The sequence below is a fragment of the Acomys minous genome, assembly GCF_964271855.1.
Source record: "Acomys minous genome assembly, chromosome: 2".
Taxonomy (NCBI): domain Eukaryota; kingdom Metazoa; phylum Chordata; class Mammalia; order Rodentia; family Muridae; genus Acomys; species Acomys minous.
In genome coordinates, this window is record NC_140484.1 from 52,639,950 (window position 1) to 52,666,691 (window position 26,742).

The following is a 26,742-nucleotide window of genomic DNA, read 5'->3' on the forward strand; positions in this document are numbered from 1 at the left end:
TGGTGGCACACACCTATAATCTCAGCACTTGGGGATGCAGAGGCAGGTGGATCTCTCTGTGAGTTCAAGGCTAGCCTGGTCTACAAATTAAGTCCAGGATAGCAAGGCTATACAGAGAAACTACTTGGAAAAAAAATCTTGAGAAATGTTTCAGTGGATGAAGTGCTTGCATGTGAACCTGAGTTTGGATTCCCAACACTCACATAAAAAAGCCAAGCATGTTTGTGTATGTCTGTAACTCTAGTGAGAGGCACAAACAGGAGGATTGCTGGGGCTCACTGGGCACCAGTTAGGAGTTGGGGGCAGGTAAACCCCAGGTTCAGCAAGGGATCCTGTCTCAAAAAATAAAATAGAGAGCCAGTTGAAGAAGACATACTTTTATTTCTCACCTCTGCACCCACACATATGTACTCATATGCACACACATACTCCTACATCCACATATACACAGATACCCACATGCTTATATGCACACATTAAAAAATGCATAAAATGTGCGTGAGAAGTTACTTCAGTACTAGCTTTATACACAGAAAAGAACCTTGTTACTCGTACTCCCTCCTGTCCCCACAGCATCATAGAAGGGTGTTCACAGACAGTAAGTCAGGAAACACTACAGGCCTTGTGAGTGCTTTAGTATAAAGCAAGGGCTCTGAAGCTCCATTAGATCAAGGCAATGTCAAGTGGGTAAGCACACAGAGAACCCCAGGCACACAAGGACTGTGCAGTGGAGGTGCCCAGGAAGGCAGCAGAGTAGATCACGAGGAACAAGAAAAGTTGGTAGGTCTGGGGATGCACATCAGTGAGGAGAATGCTCACCTAGTATGCCAAAGCTCTGGCTTTTGTTACCTAGCACTGCATAACCCGGGCATAGTGGCACACGCCTATAACCCAGCACTCAGGAAGCAGAAAGGTAATGGTCAGGAGCTCCTTGGCATCCTCAGCTACATAAAAGATGCAAAGCCAGCCTAGGCTACGTGAGACATTGTCTCAAAAAAAAGTTTCTAAAATGAAGGCAAAGTAAAGGAAAACTTACATGCAGAAATAAAAACGGACTACATCTAAGACCAACAAGATTGGCAAGCAGAAGAAAACACACCTAAAAGAAGAAAAAAGAATACATGCCTGCTCTTCAGTCCCATGGAGATGAAAAAGGGTTTACCATGTTTGATAAGATTCACAGTAAGACACCTGTGGTGTGCTGCTCCTGAGTCCCTCAGGACTGCCAACTTCAGAAACTGACCTGTGACAATCATGGCTATCCTGTCAAATGCAAGAGAAAGTAAAAAGAGTAACTCAGCATCAAGGCCAAACTGGAAACAGGGCCAATCAAATCAGGGTTCTCTAGAGGGAAGGAACTGACACTGAATATGTATGGAAGAGTATGGATTAGAGTGGCTTACAGGGTGTGGTCCTGGTAATCTAACAGTGGCTATCTACCAGTAGAATTCAGTATTTGTTCAATCCAAGAGGCTGGATGTCTCTGCTGATCTTCAATATATGCCAGAATCCGGAGGAAGTAGGCTTTACTGTCTGTCAGTGAAGACATGAACCTGCTGGCAAGAGTGAGGGCAAGCAGGCAAAGAGGAAGAGCTTCCTTCTTCTCTGTCTTTTATATAGGCCACCATGAGAGGATGTGGTGCAGACTAAAGATGAATCTTCCCACTTCAAACAATTTAATTAAGAAAATTCCCTCACTAGTGTATTCAGCCACTTGGTTTTTAGCTAATTCCAGATATAATCAAGTCAACAACAAAGAACTAGCCATCACAGTCAGGAGAATGGGTCACCTTATGAACTGCACCCTCCAAGGGTGTGATGGCGTAAATATTTAATCCCAGTATTCAGGAGGCAGAGGCAAGTGGATCTCTATGAGTTCGAGGACAGCCTGGTCTACAAAACAGAGTCCAAGATGCTGCACACAGAAACCCTGTCTCAAAAAACAAAAACAAAAAACAAAGAAGACGAGGAGGAGGAGGAGCACCTTCAGTGGCATGGTGAGGGACAGATGCCCTGCCCCCACTTATGGCAGCTGGGAAAGCTGGCCCCAGATCGAGAGAGTGAGAGAGCTGGCCCAGCCCAAGCACTCTGGAGAAGGGGCCCTGCACCTGGCCTGGGCAGCACAGTAGAACTAACTCTGGTGGTAAGATTGCAGGTGAGCCAGCCTGAGGGTATAAGAACTGGAGAGCTGACCCTGGCCCTGCCCACTGCACCACTGGGTGAGCTAACTGGGGCAGAGAGCTCACCCTGGTGGTGTGGGTGCAAGGGACCTGGTAGACTGACCAAACACAGCTACCACCCACGCCAAGGCCCAGGGCCCACCCCAACATCAGAACTGCTGGGTCAATTGAAGGGGCTGAATCTACAGATCTAAGGGGCAATAACAATATATATGAGAGGATTCCCAGTGAAGAACCAGTATTGATAGGGTAGCAGAAGCCCGAGGCCTTGAACCAGACCAGTGACTTATTGCAATGAACATTTGCAAGTAAAGAAGTGTGGACAAACAGGTATATATATACTGTGGGACTCACCATGACACACTACAGTTTCCACAATGAGATTTGTTTTTCTTTTGCAGGGAGGTTGCAAGAGCAGAAGGTGGGTATGAAGCAATGGGGAGATAAATGGGATTGGGGTACATGATATGAAATTCACAAAGAGTAAATAATGAGGTTTTTTTTTTTTTTAAAAAGGGCTGTACCCTGAGATTCCTGTACAAGCCTAGAGAGAAACAACACCTAAGCCCCAGAGGGCAGCTATGCAACACTCGGTTCATCTTAACTCTGGCTGGTGAGGTGGGGCACACTTACAGCCTCTGTACTCTTGAAGCTGATGCCGGAAGATTGCTATAAGTTCAAGGGCAACCTGAATTACATTAAATAGTGAGACACACACACACACACACACACACACACACACACACACACACACACACACAAAAGGCTGGAGAGGGGCGGCTAGGGAGATAGCTGAACAGTTGAGAGCACTGGCTTCTCTTCTAGAGGACATAGGTTGGATGCCCAGAATCCCAGTATCCACACTGCAACTCACAACCTCTGTATCTCCAGTTCCAGGGGATACAACAAGCTCTGCAGGCACCAGGCTACACAGAGTGCACAGACATGTAGGCAAAACACTAATACACATAAAAAATAAATAGATCTGGGGGGTGGACACTGGAGAGACAGCTTAGCAATTAAGAGTGTTGCTCTTCCAAGGGACCCCAGTTCAGTTTCCAACAATCACATCAGGCAGCTCATAACCACACATAACTCCAGTTTTCAAGGATCTAAACACATTCTTCTACCCTCCACAGGTACTGGGACTTTCACTCACACAGATGTCTACACATACTTGGCCTCCATCACAGAACTCCATATGCCTCTGCCTCCTGCATGCTGGGATTACAGGCATGCACCACTATGCTCAGCTACAAATATTTTTAATACTATCAGTTTGTCATATAGCAATGTTCTGGTTTAACTTGCATGACAAGATGATGTCAAAACTAGGAAGCTAGAAAGGCCTGGGGCTTACCCCCTTCCAGAGCATTTTCCTGGCAAGAGAGGATAAGCCAGAGAACAGTGGCCTAGCAAGGGAAACAGACCGTGCAGGTAGAACAAGGGAAGCTGATGGATGCTGCACTGGGCAGAGCAGTACAACACATAGAACATGCTAGAAAGAGTTGCAATTGCTGGACTCAGAAGGCAGCTTATAGAAAGGCAGCAATAAATATTTTTACATTCCAACTAAGGATATATCTCAGTGGTATAGTGCTAGCCTGCTAGCCTAGTGAATATACAGAAGGTACCACATAGCAAAAAATAAATAAATGAAAATAAAAGACCCACAGGAAAAAGTGAAAGGGGAAAAGGAACATAAGAAAATACAATGGAAAAGCAGCAGGCGTTCTGGAAGAAAGCTGTTTCATTGTTTTAGAGTGATCATCAGTATGGGAAAACTCTATAGAAACAGGAACACTGACTCAGAAGTAATATTAAGATCCTAAGAACAAACCAGCAGAGGCTGCCCTTCCCCAGGAGAAACATGAGAAGCAGAAAGCTGGCCCTCATTCGGATGTGTCTAGTAAGCAAGTCTTTGAAACGCCCTGAGCTGAGGTGGCTGTGGCCTGGCCCACTCACTTGGAGCCACAGCAGAGTAGAACCAGATCATATGCAGGTACATCAGAAGGCGGAAGGCATCTGGAGGTATATAGACGACAGCAGGTAGTAACTAGTACAATGTAGAATGTTTTTAGAAAACAAGAATGAAACCAGAATGAAAGTAACAGTGACCAGAGTAAGAACAATGGGTGTCGCAGTCTACCCAGGAATGCAAAAAATGTGAAATTATCATAGAAATTCCAGAAATCAAAAGGCTAAGATAGCCGGGGTGGTGGCGCATGCCTATAATCCCAGCACTTGGGAGGCAGAGGCGGTGGATCTCTGTGAGTTCAAGGCCAAGACTGGTTATAAAGTGAGTCCAGGACAGCCAGGACTCAGTTATACAGAAAATTTGCCTCAAAAAACAAAACAAACAAACAGGCTTAGATAGCAAAATACTTGGAAAAAAGCACTGTATCTTTGCAACAAAGGACAAGAGGAGTCAGGGTTTGATATGGGGTACTATCTCATTAAATCAAATCCCTCACACACCTCCCAATGATTGCCTGTCCACTAGTCGGCTCACTAAGCAATCTGTCCATATCTCCTGAAGAGTTGATTGAGCCTCAAGGCCAAGTCAGAGGATCATAGGCCAAATGGATCACCCACACATCTTTAAAACCTGAGGGTGGATAGACCCCAAAGACTCCAACTTTCATTATAATTCAGAAATCCAAGGCTGGAAAGATGGCTCAGAGGTTAAGAGCACTATTTGTTCTTATAAAGGTCCTGAGTTCAGTTCCCAGGAACCACATGATAGCTTGCAACCATCTACAGTGAGATCTGGTGCCTTCTTCTGGCATGCAAGCACACATGCAGACAGAATACTGTATAAATAATAAATAAATCACACACACACACACACACACACACACACACACACACACACACACACGATTCAGAAATCCATGACAAAAACAAAACAAACAAACAAACAAAAAAAAACCCCACAAATCCATGATGTGTGAGAATCAGAGTTCTAGGGCCAAACATTGCAGCTCTACAATTCTGAGTTGAAACTCCACCATGTCCCTGTGATGGAGCTGCCTCAGGTGTGATCTGGAGGCTCCTGGGAAGAGAAGCCAAAGCTGTAAGAGACAGTGGCCCATGGCTTCATAGAGAAGCAAGAAATTTCCCAGAAGGGTATATAAGTGACTATCCAATCTTACTGATGTAAACAATCATATCTGTGCATAAAACATCTGTATTGAGGATAAGGGATAGACCACATGCACATACTTTTTGAAAGTATAAATAAGTCAGCAAGGAAATCCAGACCACTCAGGTGGAAACCCAGAGGCATGTGACTACTGCAACTTATCCAGAGGCCCTCTGCAGAGCCAGCGAAACACGAGCTTTGGTGTTTCAAAGCCTCAAAGGCCACAGACACACTCCCAGTGCTCAGCCAAGATGGGAAAGTTAAGGAGAGCTTACCTCAAGTCCAGTTGGGATTTCCAAAAGATATCCTTCAGGGTGAGAGTCAGCCAGAAATAAACCTCATTTACTCTTCCTACCCCTAGAACTGTATCCAATATGCAGGAAAACCAACTGCAATCCTGTCACATAGACAAAAAATAGCTCACCCCAATAATTTGAGGTCACAAGGAGGCTCTCACATGGACCTGAGATCCAAATTCCCACACCTGAGAGACCAAAAATACTTAGCGCTGTGTACTGCTGGTGGGAAGAGTCCCACATAACCTATGTTAGGTGAGGTCAGCAATTCCACTACTTATATCCTGGAGCAACATTTGCTCAAATGCATTAGGAGCCCTGGACAAGAATTTCACAAAAGTACCATTCCTAGGAGCAAAGATAAAAGCCAAAGGGCTCCTCAGCAAGACCAAGAACAAACACACCAGGGTATAGTGGGAAACACTACAACTGTGAAAAAGAGTAGTACACTCCATAGATGAGTTGCAAAAACAAAACAAAACAAACAAACAAACAAACAAAAAACCCAAAACCCAAACATGTGCAAGGTCTTTATAAAAGAAAAGGTCCTTGGCAGAAAGGCAGGAGAAGAGATGTAAGAAGGCAAAATGAAGCACATTTCGATTTTATCTTTGTAAAGATTTATTTTATTTTTTGTATGTGTGTTTGCCTGCATGCATGTATATGTGCCACATGTATGTAGTGCCCGTGGAGGCCATAAGAGGGTGTTAGATCCCCTGGAACTGTCTTTAGACAATTGGAAATCACCACATGGGTGCTGGGAAGCAAACCGTGGTCCTCTGCAAGAACAACAAGTTCTCTTAACCTCTCAGTCATGTCTCCAGCTGCTATGTTTCTATTTTTTTTTTTTTTTTTTTTTGTCTTTTTGAGACAGGGTTTCTCTGTGTAGCCTTGGCTGTCCTGGACTCGCTTTGTAGACCAGGCTGGCCTCGAACTCACAGCGATCCGCCTGCCTCTGCCTCCCGAGTGCTGGGACTAAAGGCGTGCGCCACCACGCCCGGCTATGTTTCTATTTTAAATAGACACATGTCTCTGAAAACTCTGAGAAGATCACTTCAGCCAGAGTGAGTCTACAGGGAGAACAGAATTACTCCCTAACGAGAACAAAGGGAGGCTTTGATACACTAAGATGTTTATTCCAGGTTTCAGAATTAGTCAGCTAAAAATCAGAGACATTTTAAAAGTTAAATACTATTTTGATAACCACTTGGTAACCTATTTCTAGGCAGTTAGACCCAAGATCACCATTATTGAAACACTTGCCTGGGTCACCCTGGCTTCTTGGTCTCACAATTTTTTGCAATGGAAGCAGCTTCTCTATCTCAGGTGACTGACTACCCAGAAAGCAAATCTCTAGTCCATCCAAGCCCAGGATCCCTCAAAGACTTCATGAATGGACTCTACAAGTGACGGGTCTCTTTGGCCCTGCTGAGTGGGCTGATTTGGGAAAATAAACGTTCTCTGGGATCCACGATTCTGTAAAGAATGGCCACATTTGCCTTTTGCCCCCAAGGCAGCTGGACAGCTGTCAAACAGACCAGATGCAGGTGCAGAGCTTAGTTTGTGAGTTTTGCCTCAAAGTGGCAGCTGATGACCCATCTGCCCTTTTAGCTGACCAACTGCCATCCCAAACCCAGCACAGGAACTATGGAAATCAAAAACAAATTGATAGAATGATAGGAAAGAGGATTATAAAAAAAGAGGCTGGCAAGATGGCTCAGCAGGAAAAGAGATTTGCCATCAAGCCTGACAAGCTACATTGGATCCCTGGATCCCACATAGTAGGAGACCCGGCTCCTACAAACTGACCTCCATATGTATGTTCACACACACATGCACACAAAAGAAGAAATGAAGGTAAAAACAACTAAATCAATAAAAAAAAGTAATGGGGTTTTTGATTGTTGCTGGTTTATTTTGATTTTGGCTTTTTGTTGTTGGTGGTGGTGGTAGTGGTAGTAGGGTTTGTTTTGTTTTGTTTTGTTTTGTTTTGTTTTAAGAGAGGTTTCTCTGTGTTGCCCTGGCTGTCCTAGAACTCCTTTTGTAGATCAAGCTTTGAACTCAGAGATCCACCTTCCTCTGCCTCTCCGAGTGCTGGAATTTAAGGTGTATGCCACCACACCTGGCCTAATAAAAGTTTTTTTGTATTTTGAGGCTTTTTTGTTTGGTTGGGTTTTGGTGTTTTATTTTGTTTTATAGAGGGGGTGTTCTGTGTAGCTCTTGGCTGTCCTGGAACTTGCTTTATAGACCATATAGGAATATATAGAAATAATAGAAAAAAATAGTAGATTATTGAATCTACTCTTAAACAAAAGAACATTTTGGTAAACCAACAATCTAACATTGATATAGAATTTTGTATATTGATATAAATTTAAGGTTTCCTTGGTATATATCTTTGTATATTGATTTTAAAAAGTTATTTTTGTTACAACATAATTATGTTTCAACTCTTGTATAAGAGTTTGCAATTCATTTAAAAATGCAATATTTACTTCCAGTCCTTTTAATAGCTGCTATTACAAACTATTTAGAATAAATAAGTAATGCAAGTTAATAGTCAATCATACTCATGGTCATGTCAGATACTAATCCAGTTTGTCACAGAAATATGCTTCATAGGATAAATAGATAATAAATAGCTAAAAACAAGCAACATTTGCCTATTCAGATATGCTATAGATAATGATTAAACACTATGTAAATGTATATAGATAGACAGATGGTCTTCAAAAACCTCAGAGACCTATAGAATATGGCATTTAAAGATAAGTCTTCTCTGGCAATGAGACATGTCAGTTTCTGGCAGCATCCATTCAACTTGAAAGATGTCAGGCATTGAAGAATCTCCATTAGGACATAGCTTCAAATGTGGCAAGCTAGCCACCAGGCAAAAAGAAAATGATTTTGCTTCACTGCAGACAGAATGCTGTCCAAAATGGACAAAATTTAAATGTGGGGAAGTCAACTGCCAAACTCAGACAAGACAGGGTAAGTATAGTTCCTGCTTCACAAATATGTCTGCCGTATATTACTGGGCGAGAAGACCAAAGATGATGTTCCAAAGTTATAGAGAAATTTGGGTGACTTTCCAGGCAGCCAGCTGTCTGTGAATTCTTAGTATTGGAAGCTTCTTGCCTGTACCTCCTACATACTTAGGTAATATTTATGTTATTTTTTATTTTTTTAGACAGGGTCTCTGTGTATAGCCTTGGCTGTCCTGGACTCGATTTGTAGACCAGGCTGGCCTCGAACTCACAGTGATCCGCCTACTTCTGCCTCCTGAGTGCTGGGATTAAAGGCCCGCGCCACCACGCCCAGCTTAGGTAATATTTATTACTTCTGAAGTCTCTGATGAAGTTGAAGACTAAATAGTCATAGTCTTACAATAAAGCGTAAGTTGTTTAGGATTTTTTAAAATTTTATGTGCATTGGTGTTGTGCCTACACATGTGTTTTGTTTTTTGGTTTTTTGTTTTTGTTTTTTTATGGTGCCAGAGCCCCTGGAACTGGAGTTATAGACAGTTGTGAGCTGCTATATGGGTGCTGGGAATTGAACTCAGGTCCTCCGGAAGAACAGCCAGTGCTCTTAACTATTGAGCCATCACTCCAGCCCCAGTTGTTTAGGATCTAAAAGATGTTTTATAGTGGTAATGCAAGTTAGGATATAAACTGAGTGAGATACAAAATTCTGAACTCACTAAGACAGGCTAGATAGTAGAGCTCTCTCTCCTAAGCTTGCCAAACGCAAACAGACTGGACACCGTAAATGTAGTTCTCACCTGAGAGTTCTTGTAGTTGTTCTTATTGCATATGGTTTTTATTGTAAGAGAAAGAGCCTTTGCTGGACTAATGGGGGGGTTAGAGTATACTGTGTAAAGTTATATCTCTGTCCTTCCTCGCCTACCTAAGGCATTCTCTAATTGGTTTTAATAAAAATCTGATGGCTAATAGCGAGGCAGGAAATCAAAAGCAGGACTTCCTGGGAGAAAGGAACTCTGGGAAGAAAAGAGAGGTAAGCCCTTTTGCTAAGAGACATGAGAGGAGACTGACATTGACTATGGGCCTGGAAGGCATAGCTAGCCACGTGGCTGGATTGGGCTAAGTGGTCAGGTTAAATTAGATGATTTAGTTGGGAGTTTGCCTAGCTAAGGCCTAAGCTTTGAAATATTAAAATATCTTAGTGCCTTTATTTTTATGGATGAAGGGCTACTAGGGTCCTACAACAAGACGAGGCTGGCCTCAGTTCACAAAGATCTGCCTGCCTCTGCTTCCCACAGTCCTGGGGTTAAAGACATAAAAAAGTTTTTAAGAGGGCTGTAAATGTAGCTTAGTGGCAGAGCACTGGTCTAACAAGTTCAATATTAAAACAGGCTGGACATTGGTGGTACATGTCTTTAATCAATCCTGGCACTTGGTAGGCAGAGGCTCCTGGATCTCTGTGACTTCAAGCCAACTTGGTCTACAGAGTGAGTTCTAGGATGGCAGGGCTATGCAAAGAAACTTTTCTCAAAAACAAACAAACAACAAAAAGATTAAAACAGTTGGGCCAGTTGTGGTAGTGCACGCCTTTAATCTCTGCACTCAAGAGGCAGAGGCAGGTTGATCTCTGTGAATTCAGTCCAACCTGGTCTACATAGTGAGTGCCACATCAGCCAGAATTATGTAGAGAGACTGTCTCAAAAACAAAACAAACAAATAAGGTGGTAGACCATTCTAGAAAGTTGGGATGTAGCTCAGTGCCAAAAAAGCTTCCCAAGCCCCATGTACCATAGGGTGGTCCTCAGCTCAAGCATCCCAGAGGCTTCTTATTGTCCTAAGTCCCAACATAGCTGAGGCTTACACAATGGCTCTCCAAGCCTGGCACCTGCTACCCACAGCAGCACCACTCTCCAAGGCCTCCTGAGTGCTATGCACTAATGAGCTTGACAGAATTCCTATAAAGAAGCTGTGTCTGCAAAGGCTCACTGACTGATTAGAACTGCAGTGATGTGAGAAGGTTGAAATGTTGCAGGCCCAGAGCTTTATTACAACTTATCTTGGGTTAGCTTTAGCCCCCTTAGGTAGTCCTTTCTTGTCCACCTATGTGTCAGACCTAACGTTCTGTGACTAGCAGATTAAAAACCTTCTGGAATGTATTAACTTAGCCGACCACTAGTTTCTACCAACCCAAATACTAAGAATGTCATCAGATAGTATCTGAGGTCTGCAGTTTTTATTTTACTGTAATGCACCTCTCTAACATTTCCACCAATGTATTTGAAAACTGTCTTGATTTACGACTTTATCTTTTACTATGAAGACTTGATAAAATTGTTTCCACATGAAACAAGCATGGAATCTGGTGTAGCATAAATCTGTGTCCCTGGGCCATGGTTGCTCACTCCTATTAGGCTCCAGAATAAACTTTCTCATCCTCCTTGAGGTAAGAGCTATGTTCTAGCATTGATTTAAGAAAAGCTGGCCCAGGTCTCTTCCCTCCAGGGATTCCAGCACATTCAGGCCCATACTTAACTTTTTTTTAAAAAGACAGGGTCTCCTGTAGCTCAGGCTGGCTGTCACACAGTTTGTACTGTAGGCAAAGATGACCTGAACATCAGATGCCATTTGCAAGCCTGGCTTTTTTAACCATGTCTTCACACAGGGTACTACTGCCTGAGTGCCCTCCTCTTTCTTGCTCAACCTCACTATGGCAAAAGTTCAAGGGCCTGCACCTCCTCAGTACTCTTACTCACCAGATAACCCCAAGCCCACAGATCCTTGTACTCAGAGCCTGCTCTCTCCACAGGGACTCCCATGGGAGCTCCTCCATGAGGACCTTTCACACAGCAACCAGTGTGACCTTCCCAGAAGCAGAAGGAGTAATTTTGTGATACTTCATGAGTTACTTCATTTGATCTCTTCCAACAATCCCATAAGGATCACCTCAATGCCCCTATAAATATGTGACATATTTTAAGAATCCTATGTAAAATATGGTGGCGCACGCCTTTAATCCCAGGACTTGGGAGGCAGAGGCAAGTGGATCTCTGAGTTTGAGGCCAGCCTGGTCTACAGAGTGAGTTCCAGGACAGACAAGGCTACACAGAGAAACCCTGTCTCCAAACCAAAACAAGCAAACAAACAAACAAACAACAACCTTCCATTTTGCTTAAGACAGGGTCTCATTATGTAGCCCTGACTGTCCTCGACATGACAATTTTCCTGCCTCAACCTCCAGAGTGCTGGGATCACAAGTGTGTACAAACATGCAACAAATCAGGACTGCTAACCAAGTATGGTAGACCATGCCTGTACCCCCAGAATATAGGAGGGCTGAGGTAGGATGGGTCAGGTCATCCTCAATCACATGGCAAATTGGAGACTAACCAAGACACTGTCTCAACAAAGAAGAAATTTGGCTCTGGCATGTTAAAAGCTCCTGAACTAGGTCCCAAAAGCCTACTGACTAACAATCAAAATGGAATCACTCATGCTGAGGTTCCATTAAGCTAAAACTAAGCCGTGGACCTGACAATCAGGATTAGAGATAACAGCCAAATTTTGCAAACAGACCAGCTTCAACTGTATGATAATGAGGCACCCTTGGCCTTCAACTTCAGGAGTCTAATGGTAACCAATCATTTATTTTTCTATTGTTCTGTCCCAAAGGCCCCACCTCAGAAAGAAAACTGAAAATAACCAATTTGCCTTTTGGTTTTTGTTTCTTCTGTCTTCAGCCATTTTTCTGTCTATAAAACCAATTTCCCCCAGTCTGGCTCATTGGAACATTTATTTTATTTTGTAGAATGAAGTGTGGCCTGATTCTTAAATCAAAAACAAAGCCAATTAAGAGTCTTAAGCTAACTGTTGAAATTTTGTCCCCTGAGAGCTTCTTCCTAGTAAAGCTGAGTCACTTAATCTCTCTAAACCTGAGTCTATCAACAACTGCAGGAACTACAGCATTTACCAGGCCCAGCAAGATCTGCTTCATGAAACAATATTAACTATAAAATCATACAAAAAAGAAAACAGTACCAACACATAAATCGCCAGCTCCATGGGGGTGTTTTGGGGCATTAGCATGGAGATCAAATCCTAATATCTATCTGGTTGAACCTGAAGGCTGGCAGGTAGGGGAGAGCCTGTCATTGTTAAATTCTTATATTTACTCTCCTTTTTTGAGTAAAGAATGAATTGCTAGCCAGACCTGTTAGTGAAGTATTTTGAAGGGAAAAGCAAAAGGATTACTTACAGTGAGTCCAAGATGAGCATAGGAAAATTAGTAAGATCCTCCCTGTCTCAAAATAAAAAAATGAAAAGATATAGTGGGCATGGTAGTGAACAGGAGGATCAAAAATTAAATGCTGGGATTGAGAGACTGCTCAGCAGTTAAGAATACTTGATGAACTTGCAAAGGACCAGGGTTCAGTTCCCAGCACTCACATGGCAGTTTACAATCATCTGTAATGCATCAGGTGTTATGATACCCTCTTCTGGCTTCCATAGACATTGCACATACAAGATATGCAAACATATATGCAGGCAAAACACTCATTTACATAAAAATTTAAAACAAAAGAACCTCAAGGTCATAGTAGGTTACATATTGAGTTGGAGACCAGCCCAAGTAACACACACCCTGTGTCAAAAAAAAAAAAAAAAAAAAGAGGTGGTAGGGGGCCAGGCATGGTAGCATACGCCTTTGAGGCAGGTGGATCTCTGTGAGTTTGAGGCCAGCCTGGGACAAAGTGAGTTCAGGACAGACAGGGCTACATAGAGAAACCCTGTCTCGAAAAAAAAAAAAAAAAAAAAAGTAAAAAGAAAGCTAGGGATGTAGCTCAGTGCTAAAAGGCTTGATAGGCATACACAAGGCCTTGGGGTTCAAGTCATAGCACCACAAAAAATGTAAAGGAGTTTGACCACTTTAGACTATTACCAGGCTGGTCTCGAACTCACAACGATCTACCTGCCTCTGCCTCCCGAGTGCTGGGATTAAAGGCATGCGCCACCATACCCAGCTTCCTTTCGTTCTTTAGATTTTTTTCAAATGGAGCATTTAAGACTTTGTCTAGGCAGTGGCTCAACCTGTGGGTCACAACCTCTTTGGAGGTCCCATATCAAATACCCTGCATATCAGATATTTACATTACAATTTTATATATTTATATTACAATTCATAACAGTAGCAAAATTAGTTATGAATTAGCAATGAAATAATTTTATGGTGGGTATCACCACAACATGAGGAACTGTACTAAAGGTCACAGCATTAGAAAAGCTGAGAACCACTGCTCTAGAGAATGTACTATGTGGGCTTCCATGGGGACAGTTTCTACTGATAAGTTCTTTCTTTTGTGAATGACTTACAATTTTTTGTTGGAACATAAATACATTTCAGTCATTTTTCCTGGACAAGTATATTTCAGTTGTTGTACACTTCTAATTAATTTCTAGAGTTCTGAAAAGAATGATTTTGACCAAATTCACCTTTTTTTAAAAAGATGTATTTATTTATTATGCATACAATGTTCTGCCTGCATGTACACCTGTACACCTGAAGAGGGCACCAGATATCATTATAGATGGCTGTGAGCCACCATGTGGTTGCTAGGAATTGAACTCAGGACATTTGGTAGAGCATGCAGTGCTCTTAACCTCTGAGCCATCTCTCCAGCCCCAAATTCACCATTCTTACACTGTCATTCCTCAGAGATCAATACCTCATGTGGCATTTAGAAAGGGGGTTATCAGCCTCCAGAACAAGCTTTCAGAGAAAACAGGTAAGACAACAAAATTCACTACATAGAGCAGGCTGGTCTCAAACTCAGAGAGAGACCAATCTGCCTATGCCTCTGTCCACCATGTGGTAGTATTAAAGACATGCACCACCATACCTGCTCCTTCCACACATGCCTACTCATACACTTTTTAAAATCACAGTATCCCAGCCCAGCATGATGGCACACACCTTTAATCCTAGCATTCGGGAGGCAGAGGCAGATGGATCACTGTGAGTTCGAGGCCAGCCTGGTCTACTAAGCGAGTCCAGAACGGCCAAGGCTAACACAGAGAGACCATCTCAAAAAACAAACAAAATCACAGTATCCCTATATCAATTAAAGGAGGAACATAGAACTATAGTTGCAGAGAGACCATATTTAAAATTCTTGTAGTCATACAGTAAAGTTCAGCCCTAACACTATATAGTTCCTCCTTGTCCATGGAGATACATTCTAAGAGGCCCAGTGCATGACTGAAGCCTCTGATAATACTGAACCCTGCATGAACTGCTTTTTTCTATATCCAGACACCTATAATAAAATTTAATTTATATGTTAGTCATTATAAAAGGTTCAAAGTAATAATTAGTAAAATAGAAGTTAGAACAATACACTGCTATGAAAATAATATCTCTATTAACTTACACTGTGCTCACCTTTTTTGTTTGGTTTTACAGGCTTTTTATGAATATGGGCATTTTGAATGTATTTTTTTGTGCAACTGTGTATGCACAGTGCCTGCAGAAGCCATAAGAGGGCTTCAGATCCTCAGGGACTGGAGTTACATTCTTAGCAACCATTTGGATGCTAAGAACCAAAACAGGCTTTGGCTTTGGGCTAAGGTAACTCTAGCTAGCCAGGAATTCAATGTAGAGAGCTGGCCTCTGACTCACAAGAGCTAGGATTAAAAGTGTGAACTATCACACCTGACGTGTTCTCACTTTTCTTGTGCTAATATGAGATCACACAATGTCTACATGACAGCACAGACAGCACAGGCATGGTGGCATTATGTTAGGCCTCTACCCAAGGGTTTGGCAAATCACTTGCTCAGGCTCTATACTCTAACACAGCTGGTCTCACGACCAAGAGTACCATGAGGTAGCTGAAAGCTGGGTTTCCTAAATAGTGTGGATTTTCTGAGCAAAGGGGTAATTTGTGTCCTAGGTAAGGAGCAGGATACCAAGAGATTTCATCAGGCTACTTATAACAGTAAGTAACTTATAACTTATTAATTATTTATGGAATTTTACATTTAATGTTTTTTAGAAACAGGTTAGCCACATATAACGGAAACAGTCAAAAACAAAACTTTGAATAAGAAAAGTAATTCAAAAATCTATGACCTAAATGCAAGACTTAAAACCATAAGACTCTTACAAGGAAAACAGGCAAAATGTCACCTGAAAATTATTTTGGGGGGTTTATTTTATGTGTATGAATGATTTGTATGTGTGTGTCCAGGAAAGTTGGAAGCTCCTCGGGCATCCAGCATGTGAGTGGTATACAGATATATATAGGCAAGTAAAATACCTATATATAGATAATTATTTAAAAACTATTAAGAACAATTATGGTGGGAGAACTCTGCTGAGGAAGAATCTAAAATGCAATCCTGCCAGTTTCTCCCCAACTCAAAGGTCTTTTTCTTGAAAATTCAGGAGCCATCCATACTTATCCAGGTCACATAAGCACCAGATATCGAGAGATGCAACTGCAAAACTAATTCTCAGGCAAGTCCACTCTCACCCCCACTGGGACCAACTCAAGAACCGAGACAAGAATTCCACATCTGCTAACCATCTCAGATCCAATCTCTTATGAGAATGTGATGGCAATGGCCCCTTCAAAAAGGCTGGTAAATCTCCACTAGCAGGTCAGGGAGAGGCCAAGTTATCAGAGGGAGGAACTGAAGGCAGCATTGATTCCAGTTGCCAGGACATCTAGGTAACTAAGCCTGACTAACCAAAAAGTAAGAACACTTTCCATACTTTATTTGTTTTGGGGGAAAATGTACGGAACAGTGAGTGGAATACCAGGCCTAGACTTGGAAGACCAGGACCCAAATTCCAGGCCTGATGAGTCACTGGCATGAATTTTGCAATTGGTCATTGGTCAGACAAAATCTTGACAGCTACAAAGAATCCAAGTTGTACTTACTTTGTTTTTAAGTTCTACTTATATTTTAGGATTGAAGCCATAAGCATATGAATCAAATCCGGTGGACAGTTTCAGCATCCGATAGAGAATTGGAGTTACAGGAGAGGAAATTAATCAATAGTGTGTTTATCCAGGGCCCGAGGGATGAAGGATCACCCTAACTGGACGCAAAATGCCACCAAATCATGGATCTGCTTCACAGCCAGATTCAAAAGCTAAGAGCTAATTTCATCTGGTCCAAGGGTCCCTAAATTATGAGGAAAACATCCAGTTTTAAGGAAAATACCAAAAGTTTCGTAGGAAAGCAATATGAGTCTCATAATTATTTCCTTATTCAGGAGCTTCTGTTTTTTGTTTGTTTGTTTGGTTTAGGTTTTTGGTTTTTTGTTTTAGTTTTTCTTTTTTCTAGACAAGTTTTTTTTTTCTCTAGACAGCCCTGGCTATCCTGGGCTGGCTCTGGAGACCAGGCTGGCCTTGAATTCACATTCAGGAGTTTATGGATTACAGAAAGATAAAGGATTAAGTGCATAAGTGCTGAAAAAAAGTTAAAGCCAGAGTATTACTAATTTTATATTAAGAAATCTTGCAGCTGCACAATGGTGAAACGTACCTTTAATCTTAGCACTCGGGAGGCAAAGGCAGGCAGATCTCTGAGTTCCAGGCCAGCCTGGTCTACAAAGTCCAGGACAGCCAAGGCTACATAGAAAAACCCTGTCTCAAAAAAAAAAAGTTTACAAGTTCAAAGCCAGCCTGGGATACATAGCCTGAGCTATGCTGTGAGACACTATCTTAAAGAGAGAAAGACAGACCACACACATGGCATGCAAGCGCATGCACACACTAAAACGGTCTACATCATGTTAGTCATTAGGGAAATCTAAACTGAAACCGCAATGAAATGCCATTGTATACACTTAAATGGCAAAAATGGTAAAGATTGATGATTTCTAATGCTGGGGAGGGCAGAAAGTGACTGAAATTCTCTATTACTGGTGGAAATATAAAACAATAACTACTTTGGAAGAATTTAACAGATACCTGTAATCCAACCACACCACCCCTAAGCAAAGGAATGCACATCCATAAAAAAAATTAAATAAAAGCCAGGTGGTAGTGGCATACACCTTTAATCCCAGCTCTCAGGAGGCAGAGCCAGGCAGATCGAGTTTCAGGATAGCCAAGGCTACACAGAGAAATCGTGTCTCAAAAAGCCAACAATAAAAGAAACCTTGAACACAGGCATGGGTATGTAGAGTGCTTGACCAGAATACACAACACACTCTCACACACACACACCAGTAAAATTCAACTTTTAGAGCTGGGGGGCATAGGTTACCAGTACAGCACTTGCCAAATCAAAGACTTATATACCAAGGGTCACACAGCTTTATTTATAACGGCCAAAAACTAGAAGTGACTGAGATGACCAACAATAAGTAAAGGGGATAAATTGTGTGATGTCCATGTCATAGAAATGAAAGGCCAGGTGTGGTGGCACACGCCTGTAATCCCAGCACTCGGGAGGCAGAAGCAGGCAGATCACTGTGAGTTCAAGGTTAACCTGGTCTACAAAGCAAGTCCAGGACAGCCAAGGCTACAGAGAGACTCTGTCTCGAAAAACCAAAAAAAAAAAAAAAAAAAGACATGAATGAATGATTGGTACATGCCACAACACAGATGTGTCTTAAAATGACTATACTAAGTGAAAGAAGGCAGACAAAGTACAAGTGATGCTGCATCAGTCTACATATGAAAAATTCCAGAAATATGCAAACCAGTCTCCAGGAATGAAAAGCAGCCTCGTGGTTTCTTGGGGTGGGAAAGACAGAGAGATATTCCAATGGTTAAGAGCATTGCTCTTTCCAGAAGACCTAATTGGTTCCCAACACCATGTCAGGTGCCCACAACTACCAGGAGCTCCAGCTCCAGGGTGACCTGGCACCTCTGGCCTACTTGTGTACCTTCACTCACACACACACACACACACACACACACACACACACACACTCTCTCTCTCTCTCTTTCTCTCTCTCTCTCTCTCTCTCTCTCTCTCTCTCTCTCTCTCTCTAATTAAAATAAATCTTAAATAAGCCAGGACAGTGTTGGCCATGGTAGTTCACGCTTGTAAATTCTAACACTCCTAAGGATTACTGCAAGTCAAGGCTAGCTTAGGCTACATAATAAGTTCCAGGCAGCAGAGCAAAACACTGTCACAAAAAATAAAATAAAATAAAATAAATAATATAACAGGAATGTTTAAGAAAATTTAAGAGTTGGCTTAATTTATTAGATTTATAAGAATAATTAAAATATTAAGGGACTTTTAATCAGACAATTGCAAGAAATAATAAAATAATAAGGGAAGGTGACTATAATTTATAAATTCAATTTAAAACTTTTAAATGAATTTAATGAAGTATTCAAAGAGACCAACATTAATAAAAAGGCCCTTCAAAGTGATTGTTAATTTTTTTTCTAAAATCATAAATAGAATGGAAAATTTCAAAGGTTACTCTTAAAGAATTAAACTTAAAAGTCCTTAAGGGGGTGGGGCTGAAAAGCTGGGCATGGTGGTGCAAGCCTTTAATCTCAGTACTCAGGAGTCAGAAGCAGATTGCTGTGAGTTCGAGGCCAGACTGGTCTACAAAGCAAGTCTAGGACAGCCAGGGCTACACAGAGAAAACCAAAAGAAAAAGGGGTGGGGGGCTAAAGAGATGACTTGGTGCACTGACTGCTCTTTCAGAGGACCTGGGTTCAATTCCCAATACCCCCACATAGCAGCTCACCACTGTCTGCAACTCCAGTTCCAGGGATCCAACACCCTCCCCCAGACACACATGCAGGTAAAACACCAATGCACATAAAATAAAAAAAAATTTTTAAATGTTTTAAAGTTCTTAAAAGGAAGAGCTAGATTTTTTTTTCAATTTTAACAACTCAAAACTCACACTTTTCAGTTTGGTATGATACTGCCCACCTTTAATCCCAGAACTCAGAAGGTAGAGCAGACAGAGCTCTGTGAGTCTGAGGTCAACCTAGGCTCCACCTCAAAACCATGTCTTTTTTTTGACTTGTTTTGTTTTTGTTTTTGTTTTTGTTTTTTAAGACAGGGTTTCTCTGTGTAGCCTTGGCTGTCCTGGACTCACTTTGTAGACCAGGCTGGCCTCGAACTCACAGCGGTCCGCCTGCCTCTACCTCCCAAGTGCTGGGATTAAAAAAAACATGTCTTTTTTTTTTTTTTTTTTTTTTTTTTTGGTTTTTCGAGATAGGGTTTCTCTATGTAGCCTTGGCCATCCTGGACTCACTTTGTAGACCAGGCTGGCCTCGAACTCACAGCGATCCGCTTGCCTCTGCCTCCCGAGTGCTGGGATTAAAGGCATGCGCCACCACGCCCGGCAAAAAAAACATGTCTTAAGAAACAACAACAGGGCTGGAAAGATGGCTCAGAGGTTAAGAGCACTGAATACTCTTCCAAAGGTGCTGAGTTCAATTCCCAGCAACCACATGGTGGTTCAAAACCGTCTATAATGAGATCTGATGCTCTCTTCCAGCAGGCAGGTACACATGCAGGCAGAACTTTGTATGCATAATAAATAAATAGGTTGTTAAAAACAACAAAAAAAAATATTCAACCAAAGCCACTATGAATTTCTTAAAGCTCCATGGGTCAGGCCAGGGTGTGGCACCCAAAACCTCACCCAAATATGCCACTCACCTGTCAAGGAAATTCACCCAGTCACTGAAGCGGCCAGAGTCTCAGTTCTCTTATGCATGAAAAGAATACTATATTATTTTAGTGGTTTATTATTAATAAATTTTGTACCAATGGACAGAAGTATAAAGCAAGTGCAGATATAAGTGATGGCTTGATATTCTTACAGTTAACTGACTAGTGACACACAGGAAAAAGGAGACATAAGCATGACTCAGCAAAGCCAGCTCATGGAATTTTCCCTGCTTCCTCAGCTTGGGATGTCATGCTGCAAGTCAGGAGAGGAGTCTGACCTAGCCCAAACTCACACAGCTAGAGCAATATATTTCTAGCAGCCTTGCCATACCCCAGGCCTAGCCCCCAGCCCTGGTAACATGCAAGCTGCCAGCTGAGTGGGTTGGGAAACCTGAGTTCTGTCTTCTGGTGGGATACCTCACAACAACAGCTCACACACGCACTTCCCTCTGAAATCCCCAGGAGAAAGCTACAGAGCGAGCAGGGAGGCCCCAGCTAAGATGACAGTCTTGGTTACCGTCACTAAGACAAGCTCTGGGGAAGTAGCAGGGGAAATAATGTACAGACAAGCTCTGACAAGCCAAACGGCCTGGGAGCAGCCCCTTCTTGGTGACTAACTTTCTCTTCTAACTTGTCATCTGTAAAAGATGACAGCCTTAAAAAAAAAAAAAAAAAAAAAAAACCAGCATCAGCTGCCTGGATTCTGCTCATGAACCTTCTCTGGGCCTCATTTTCTTCTATACTGGCCAGGCCCCACACTAAAAATTAATGTATAGAGCCAGCAAAGAAAAGAGTGGTGGAAAGCATGGTACAGAGTGTCACATATCAACAGAATGGACCGTTTCCAAAAGGTACCCATCAACCATGAACTTTCTAAGGAGACTGTGGTAAAGTTAAAAACACCCTCTACTTAGTTGTTTAGGGGTTAAAATGTTTTTAGGTCTAGATAGGTGTTCTAAGTTGATAATGACAATATGTGATGGAGATTGATTTACATTCAGAAATTTAGACGCACCAAGATAGGAAAGTTGTCTTCTTCAAGGCTGTCAAATACAAATAGCCAAAACACTAAGAATGTAACATTTATATAATTCCTGATTGTGTCATGGTTCTTCTTGCTATAGGTAATATATTGTAGCTATGTATAATAATATACATGTATATGTTAAAAAAAAAAAAGGAAATTAAAAAAAGAAAAAGAAAAGAAATCCTAAGCCAGAACACAGAAAACAAAACAAAACAAACAAACAAACAAAACAAAAACCAACACCCTCTACTGACCCAAGGCCTAGGACAAGAGCAATGTGGAAGATCTCAAAAGTGATCAACTCCAGGCTAGAGCAGCAGCTAAGAGCACTGGCTGCTCTTCCAGAGGACATGGGTTTAGTTCCCATCACTGACTGATATGGCACCTTCTTCTGGCCTCCTCAGGTACTGCATGCATGTGGTGCAAAGGCAAAACACACATACAAATAAGAAAGCGAGGAAGAGACTCCATTCATGGGTCAAGAAGGGCACCTTGAGAAAATTCTTTGCATAATTGGTAGAAACGAAGAAAAATCCCAGTACAAAGGAATCTCTAGGCGAGAATAAACATGAGCTCTGGAAAAGCTGAACAGCAAAGTCCCTGGGGTCCCTAGCTGTGAAACAGAGAGAGCAGCTCAGAGGGAGGGAAAGAGTATTCTTCTTGCAAACCAGAGCAAGACTGGACTGCACAAGGATATGGGGCCCAAACCAGTGCATGAGAGTTCAGGCTGAGCAGATGCACATGCAACCTAGAGAAGCTCCAAGGGAGAAGCTTTAAGAGTGGCAGGTTTGCTGGGCGGTGGTGGCACACATCTTTAGTCCCAGCACTCAAGGCAGAGGCAGGTGGATCTTCATGAGTTCGAGGCCAGCCTGGTCTACAAAGTAAGTCCAGGACAGCTAGGGCTACACAGAGAAACCCTGTCTCGCAAAAAAAAAAAAAAAAGTGGCAGGTTTGCTGGGCATGGCAGTACATGCCTTTACTCAGGAGGTAGAGACAAGAGAAACTGAGTTCAAAGCTAGCCTGGTCTACAGAGCTAATTCCAGACTACCAGGGCTACACAGAGAAACCTTGCCTCAACAAACAAAACAAAACAAGCAAACAAAAGTTGCAGGTTTTGCCAGGTGTAGTGGCCCACATCATTAATCCCAGCAGGTGGATCACTGAGTTTGAGGACAGGCTGGTCTACAAAGCAAGTCCAGGACAGCCAAGGCTACACAAAGAAATCCTGTCTCAAAACAAAACAAAAGTTGCAGGTTTTAGAGGACAGCACTGCTGAATACTAGGTAGGGAGGAAAAGGGTCAATTCTAACTTTACTCCCTGTCCTGTGACTGCTAGACATAAGAAACGTGGTCAAGAGATTTTTACCATTAGCTAACAAAGACACTTCTCACGTAGCCGCTGCATATATCTCCAGGCTCAGTCAGCAGCCAGTGCTCTTAACAGATGAGTGCCGCAGCCAGATGCCTGTCTCTGAATATGGGGTCTTCTCAAAGGCTGCACAGAAGGGGTTCTTCCTGTAGGTCAGCACCACCCCCTACACTCTGCCTAGCTTCCCAAGCCACACCCTTCCAGAAAAAGGGCCTCCTGCTGCAGCTGGCCAGCTGCCAACTGGAGTTTGTAGGGAACCAGATGTCACCTTCCTGTGAAAACCCAGAAAAATACAGAGATCAAGAATAAGTGGAGATTTTCCAAAAGCCAAGAGTCTTTTGTACTAAAAGATGGCATGTGTGTACTAGGACTACAGTATCTTAACAAACTCCCATGCGACCCAATGATGGCCTGGGCTCAGGCTCAGAACTCACCCTTAGTGTTGTCAGCTCTCCAGATGGCAAATGCTAGCTGAAGTAAAAGAAAAAAAAAAGTGTTATCCTCATTTCTCCAGACACTCCCCAGAGAACCCAGGAATGTCAGGGACACTGGAAGGCCACAGAACTGCTTGTTCCATTAAGGGCCACCAGGTACCCCTGCTGCCTGCTCCCCACACCTTACTGCTCTGTACCCAGTCATCTATAAAATGCAGGGCAATAGCAATCCCTGATATGAGAGACAGGGGATTTGAACCTGTGATCTTTCTGCCTCAGACTCCCAAGTAGCTGGAATGATACATAGGCCTGCCCTGAGAGAGAAGAGTCACAGACTCAAAGCCCCTATCTCCAAATAGAAAGTAAAAAGGAGGCTGGAGACACAGCTCAGTGGTAAAAAGCACTTGTTCTTGCAGAGGGCCCAGGGTCAGTTCCCACGAACACAGCTCACAGCCTTGTGTAACTCCAGTACTGAGGGATGAATGGGTACTAAGCATGCATACAGTACACATACATACATCCATGCATGCAGGCAAAACACCCATACACATAAAATTTAAAAATATATAAACAAGGCTAGGGCCGGACGGTGGTGGCACACGCCTTTAATCCCAGCACTCGGGAGGCAGAGGCAGGCGAATCGCTGTGAGTTCAAGGCCAGCCTGGTCTACAAAGTGAGTCCAGGATAGTCAAAGATACACAGAGAAACCCTGTCTCAAAAAAACCAAACCAAAACAAAACAAAACAAAATAAACAAGGCTAAGATGTAGCTCAGTGATACAGCACTTACCTAATATGCAGGGGACCCTAGGATCGAGCAATCCCCACCACTAAAAGAGGAAAAAGGCATGCTCTGATGAGGGCCAACATGCAATAAGCATTTAAGTAAAATCCTTCTGTTTGAACCACTATGAAAAAACAAAAACTCACACAGTTTCTGTTTCCTGCAAGAGCTTTTTCTTTCCTGCCCCCTCCATCCAGCTCCAGATGCACTTTCTCCAGGCAGCTGCATCTAATCCTTAAGTGCTACCTGCACTCCTGATTCTCAGATGCTGGCCTATCTCACTGTGCAACTTGACACTAATGAAACACAGGCCTACGTGACCAGCCATGCATCATCTACCACCCCACCTCCCCTACCCTCAGACACACACACACACACACACACACACACACATTTTCCTCTTATCTTCTCTTGCTGAGGTCCCACCTTGCCATACCTAAGAGCACACCCCCCACTGTTTAAGCATCCCCACCCCAGGAACTCAAGGGAGTGTACAGCCACATTGGAGACTCTGTGGAGTTCTTTTCCAAATGCTACTTGTGGGCTGCTCGGGCCACTGGTCAATAAACAGCAAAATGGGAGACAGACCAGCAAGCCCACTTATCCACAGAAAACCAGTTGCCATGATAGATTATGTCAAAATTAAATAGAACGTTTGAGTCATTTGATTCAATAAAACATATACTGAGTTTTGCCTTGCCTAGAGATCCATGCCAAAAGGCACACACTCTGCCCCAAAAGTGCCAATAAGCTGTTACAGACTAACTTTAGGAGGCAAAAGTGAGATGAAACATGAGATGTAGGCAGTGGGACCTGAGCCCAGGGCTAGTTCCAGCCATGACATTCCTACTTGAATGACTTTGAATGAATTATGTCATCTCTCTGTACGTAACATCCCTATCAAAGAATGGCAGTACACACACACTATATGCATGTTGGCTTTTATAACTAATAACATCATCATCATATTAAAATAGAGCCATATCCAACTGTAGGTTTGGCAAGCTTAATTCAGGAAAGCCCATAGTCTTGAAGAGTAGTTTAATTTTGACAGAACAAGAGGGAAGGCCCTGAATAAAACAAAAGCACTAGAAATAAGACCAGAGAATGGAAACTAAAAAGCTCTTGAGGAAAACTGAAGTGTCTCATAGACCCCTGAAGAAGTGACCTTGAAGTCACGAGGTCAAGTGTAAGACAGCATCAGAGTCCTGTTTTGTTGAGGAGTACAAGGAGGAAACAGGGTCTCACTATATAACTGAGACTGGCCTGGAACTCACTATGTGACAGGCTGGCCTTGAATTTTCAACCCTCCTGCCTCATCTCCTGAGTGCTGGGACTGCAGGCACAAACCATCATGTCCAGCCATTTGACTTCGCATTTGCCAACTTCCCATCTTTCTCTTGCAGGTCCTCCTTCCCGGCAGGTAGCCACAGGCTAGGGTGAGGTCCCAGTGAGTGAGCAGGTAAAAGGCTCCCGTTCTGCACAGGATGCCTCAGGTCAAAAATTCAGCCGAAGGCAATTTCTCCCACAACTGCCTCTAACCCTCAGGAGCAGCCTGTGCTTCAGTCTCAGACACTAGTTCTATCTCACTACACAGCTTAACACTAACGTAGGAGCAGCCAGGCACTTCTAGAACACAAAACCAGGGCCCATTCAAAAGAGGTAAGATGCTACCATGAGCACAAAAGAGAAGGCCCACAAGAATTTTCCAGAAATACAGGGAGCCAAATGAGGCATATGGCTCAGACAGGAGTGTTGCAGAGAGATGGGACTCCCTCCCAAATCTACTGACTTCCTCCTAGTGATTCTGACCACTGCCATTGCCCCAAACTGACTTCTTTCTATCTTCTCCAACTTCTGCCCTACTATGCTCATTAGTTTTCACCATGAGCCATCCCAATTTATAGAAAACATTTAGTAAGCACTTTCTTGTTCCCAGGACTGTGAGGACACAAGCAGTGAGAATGTGGAATTTGGGAGGACATGCTCCCAACACAGAATCTGGGGTACTGTAAGAAAAAAGCAAGGAGGAACTGGATGTGCACCTATAATATAGGCACTTGGCAAGTAAAGGCAGGCGGGTCAGGAGAGTTTCAAGGCCAGCCTCAGTTACATAAAAAATAACCTTAAAAAAACCCAAAACTCACCAGGGTGGGGGTGGAGATGGTGGTGGTGCTGGTGGGGGTGGGGGTGGGGGTGCACACCTTTAATCCCAGCACTTGGGAGGCAGAGGCAGGCAGATTGCTATGAGTTCAAGGCCAGCCTGGTCTACAAAGCAAGTCCAGGACAGCCAAGGCTACACAGAGAAATCCTGTCTCGAAAAAACAAAACAAAACTCTGCACAGTGTCACATACCTTTTTTCTTTTGTTTTGTTTTGTTTTTCTTCCTAGAAGAGCAATGCTTTTTTTTTTTTTTTTGAGATTATATTTCTCCCTTTCACATCCTCCCTCCAAATCTTTCCATATGCCCTTCCCAACTCTTCTTCAAATTCATGGCATCTTTTTTCATTAACTGTTTTTTTTTCTTTTTTTTTTTTTAATATATTTAATCACTTAACAGCCTGATCCCAGGCCCCTTTCATTAACTGTTATTGCATTTATATACGTATATGTTAACACATACATATCACTAATATAAACTACTTCATTCACATTATGTTACTTGTATGTATGTTTTCAAGGCTGGTCATTTGGCACTGTAAAACCAACTGGTGTGCGATTCCCTGGGGAGGGCCACTTCTCCCATTCCCTGCTTTCCTAAGTGGCCTGTAGCTCTTTGTGTAGGGTGAAGGCTTTGTGTGTTCCTTTACCCCCATTGGTATCACCCTTGTTCAATTCACATTTGGACAGCCATGTTGG

At 42.7% G+C, this 26,742-nt stretch overlaps 1 protein-coding gene across 3 annotated transcripts in view; it reads right to left on the bottom strand.

The window, feature by feature from the left end:
• PC (pyruvate carboxylase) overlaps positions 1-26,742 on the bottom strand; it is a 106,653-nt gene that overhangs the window by 77,466 nt on the left and 2,445 nt on the right. Inside the window, exon 2 of one of the 3 annotated variants that reach the window (XM_084773093.1) lies at positions 23,100-23,136. The exons of 1 other annotated variant lie outside the window; for it this stretch is intronic. The gene's annotated coding sequence lies outside the window, so the exon portion shown is untranslated. Of the gene's footprint in view, positions 1-1,191; positions 1,213-23,099; positions 23,137-26,742 lie in introns of those variants that run through there. One more of the 3 variants, XM_084773094.1, reaches the window with a different exon arrangement.